The sequence below is a fragment of the Polyodon spathula genome, chromosome 1 (genome assembly GCF_017654505.1).
Source record: "Polyodon spathula isolate WHYD16114869_AA chromosome 1, ASM1765450v1, whole genome shotgun sequence".
Classification (NCBI taxonomy): domain Eukaryota; kingdom Metazoa; phylum Chordata; class Actinopteri; order Acipenseriformes; family Polyodontidae; genus Polyodon; species Polyodon spathula.
The window spans coordinates 16,423,193-16,427,650 of NC_054534.1; positions in this window are offsets into that span (position 1 = coordinate 16,423,193).

Sequence of the window (4,458 nt, forward strand, 5' to 3'; positions counted from 1 at the left end):
TGCTTCATTTGGAAGTGGCAACATGTTGTGGTTAAGTTTTAAATGACTGATTTAAAAAATGTGCTCTTCTGAAGAGAGAGCTTGCTTTTTGCAATGTAGTTGAACTCTAGTTAATGAATTAAGATGATTAATTTTAAAACCTTTGATTCCCTCCTAACATCTAAAATCTTAAATTCAAGATTTGGCCAAATGTGGAGGTTGAAATGCTTTTTTGGTCTTTTCACAGAAAACACCACACTCATTTTAACAGCACAAGATAAAAACCTGGGTCTTCTGAACATTCGGACAGGAAAGTATGAGATTCTTGTGGCAACAAGTGGTTCACCAGGGGCCATTGCATATGATCTGTCACGCAATGCATTTTACTGGGTGGATGACCAGGAAATCATCAATGTATATGCAAGAGGATACAAGTCAAGTAAACTGTACCCAGGTAAGTGTGTGCATGAGATTATATATATATATATATATATATATATATATATATATATATATATATATATACTCTGTGGAGTTGATACAAGCTACACAATGTATTTTAGATTGTTTACACAATGCTTCCCAAATGAAGGACCAGGGAGGGGCCTCTGGTGGGGGGCTACAAACATACTAGAATATTCTCATGAGTCCAGAATGACTGACTCTCTTCACAAAGCATTCCTCCCAGCCCGAGGGATTCATTTATTTACAGGAGTGCTGCGATGGGTTGTTTAATATGTCTTGGACATCAACTAAGTCATACATTATGAATTTACAATGCCTGTATTAAGTGTGATTGTAAGGGGAACAAAATTTGACACTTGGTGGAGTCATTCATGGTGGTCCCCAGTCAGGGTGCCAAGGGGGTCCACACAAGCCTAGAAAGTTAAATGTCAATGGCATCCCATGTGGGAAAACACTACACCTAATAGATACTTTATGTTAGTTGTCCACCAAACTCCTAGCAGTGGGGTGGGATTAATGACATTTTGTAAGCCCCAATATAAACAAATACAAACCATACATCTTAACTATTTGTTGAAACCTAATATGGATGTTTGATGCAGGTGCAGATGGGGTACATAGTCTTGCAGTAGACTGGTTTACAGGACAGCTATACTGGACTAACCACAAGAGAAAGGCCATATATGTTGGTGCTGCAAATGGTAGTGGATATGTGACAGTCCTGGGGAAGAACATGGATCCGAAGGAGTTAGTTCTACTGCCCGCTAAAAGGTTTGAAAGTTTGTCTTGACTGATGTGTCCAATAGACCCATAAGCAAAAAAAGGAAAATGACTAGAGGGTTAGATAGGTTGAAATGATAAAAGCTGTTTGTCAAACGGCTTTAGGTCAACATTTGTGTTTTCTGAGAAAGCTGTGCTCTACCACACTGGCCCCCGAGGTGTTCAGATGGTGAGCTGGCTCAGCACAACAGACAATCTACAATGTTTCATTGCTCAATGTTATCCTGAGTTCCACGGGCAAAAAGAGGATTTAACCCAACTTTTTTTTTTTTTTTTTTTTTTTTTTTTATAAAGACTCAATTTCTAAATGACACCAAGTAAGTTGTTTTTACTGGTGGTGGTACAACAGAGCTTGTTGTTCTTGCCAGCACTGGGCTGCTTCTCCAGAAAGATTAATGGTACATCTTAATGAAAATAAGCTAATGAAAGGAATGCATTAATATTCAAATTGTTTAATTCCAGTACCATGTTTTGGATTAACAAAGGAGGAAATGGACAAACTAGTATTGAGGCAGCTGGAATGGATGGCTCTACGAGGAGAGTAATAGCAGTCATCACAGCACAGGAAGCAAGTGGCTTGACACTGGATTATACAGTAGAAAGGCTGTATTGGATGAGTGAATACAAGGAGGTAAAACAGCGGTTTCTTTTCCTTTTACCAGTGTATTGGATTTAGTGGTTTCCTTGTAAGAAAGGTGGATGTAAAGATCTTCAAATGACAAACTACAAAATGAATGGAAGCTAAAATGACTTGCTGACGAAGGCACTGTCAGGAACAGTTTAGATACACAAGTGAATTTGCAGAGAATGTGTTACTTTATTTACTAGGGTTTATACAGTATTACTATCCAAGGTGCACAGGCTTTGCTTGTACCTGTTTTGGCTAAAACTCCTGAAGTTGTAAAACTAAACTATATGATGATTTCTAAATGGAATAACACAGGTTTAATGGTATAAAACTAGCAAGAAACAACTTAACAGCAACTAGGAACAGGTATATTGAGCAATTCTACTTTTTATATAGAGATGTTGCCTTTGCACTAAACTTTGGTTCTGCCAAAACATCACAGTAAATGCGATCTGTGGTACTGGATAACTTGGAATTTGTTGCTCGATAGCAGCCATTGGCACAGATGATAACCACTGTCCATTTATGTGCTTTAAGCATCTCCAGTCTTGGGTAACGTTTTGGTTTCTGCTGTTTAGTCTGTAGAAACGGTGAAAGTCGATGGCACTGGACGCTACTCCTTCCTGCATGTGTTTCAAAAAGGACAGAGGACTGTGGGCTTTGCGCTGTTTGAGGACTGGTTCTACTGGTCTGATGAAAAGCAGCTCTGGCAAGCTTCCCGCAGCCACTTTAAAGACAAGATTGCCCTTGTTGAGGCTCCAGGCTCCATCATATCAGTCTTTCATGAACTACAGCAGCCTAAAGGTAAGCTGCTTGGAGATAGAACCTATCATAAAATCAGACTAAAACTGAAGACTCTTTGATTTTTGCAAAGGGTTTGAATTTCAACCATGTTGCATGGCTTAGTGTAGCATGATGACATGTACACTTGGTGGCTTTAATAACCTGATCAGAAAGAAGATTACCAGGAAGGACCTTTTTTTGATCCGTGACTATTCATGAAGGACACCTCCAAATGTTTTCCATGTAACCAATGTTAAAGCCAAATTGATCATACTACAGATGAGATATAGACAAGCAGCATAATTGAGTTTTGTGAGTCATTTTGGGATGCATGGGATTAAAGGTGATGATGCTTCTCCTATATTTTTGTGTAATTTCTGCCTCTCTCCCTCCCCACAAAGGTTACTCTCCTTGTGCCCAAGCAAACTGCAGCCATGTTTGCCTGCCATCTCCAGACCAGCAATTTGGCTATGTTTGTGCATGTCCCGATAGGACATTTCTTCTGCCCTCTGGAAAATGCGAGAGTAAGTTTTTTGCTTTTGTCCAGTTAAATCAATGGTCACAGCTTTGTCATGGTGGTCTCAATCCTGTCAAGTTCAGGTTATTAGTTAGTGTTTCATTGGTCAAAAGGTCACATGGCAGTCTATAAAAATCTATATTGCATGCGATTACCGGTACATCACACTGTCTCCTAAAGCAATTTCCAGAATGTTCTCAGCAGGCTCGCTCATACAGAGAAAACGCCCGCTATACTCTCCTTTTAATCTGTGCAGAGATGGTGCCCTGGCATTATCAATGTTCCTTTCCCTTCCAATTGTGTCAGTGACTGCAGCTGGCGAGCCTCCTGTTTTGAAGTAAATGACGCGACTACAAATTGAATAAATTGAAACAGTTTCAGATCATTTCTTTTGCCATGCATCATAAAATGATTCCTCGGGTAGGCTATACTGATCTCCTGGGACAATTGCCCTCCGCCTTTGAATTTAAGCAATATAATTCCATCAGTCAGAATTGCCCACCCTCGTGGACAATAATTCTAATGTGACTCAAAGTTCAGTCCATATTTTAAATATATAATTTAGACAAACTGAGCCCTACCCAACACCTTGCAAAATCCAATAACCTAGTAGTACCACTCTAATTTAATTTGCATTATCCACAGACCTAAAGGTCATGTACGCAACAGCAAAAAGTCTGTATCTGTTGGAGTTTGGGGAAATGAGTGCTGTCAAGGAGAAAACATCAGTTCTGACATTCCTTGAAAACATCACGTCATTTGACTTTGACTGGAAGAGAAACTGGATCTACTGGACAAATGGAAGCGGACAGGTAAAACGAACAAGAGCCAAGGAAGATGAATCGGAACTCATCCCAACATCAGTTCCAGGTAAATGTTTCTGGCGGGGGGGGGGGGGGGGGGGAAATATAGCATTTATTTCTACCTCTGTATAAAAGTTGAGCTACTAAAATTGAATTTTGGTGTTTATTGAATTGAACAGCTAAATGTCCTAAAGAAATGACACTAGTCTGGAGGTAATGTATCATGTCAAGTTTGGTGGTCACTAGCCTCTAGTGTACATAGTTTCCCATTCAAAAGCACAACAAAATTGTCATTCTGCTTGAGCGGCCCAGAGGATTGAACGGGTAGGTGTTGCCAATTTTTAGTTAATTTTTCAAGGAAGTGGAAATCGCTTGTGGTTTGTTTTATTTATCTGTTTAAACATAGGTTTGGAACCTGTTCCCCCAGAAATGTAGAATCTCCTTAGATGAAATGTACTGTTTTTCAGTTTGCTCTGTCAGGGTTGACGTGGAAACTGGAAACC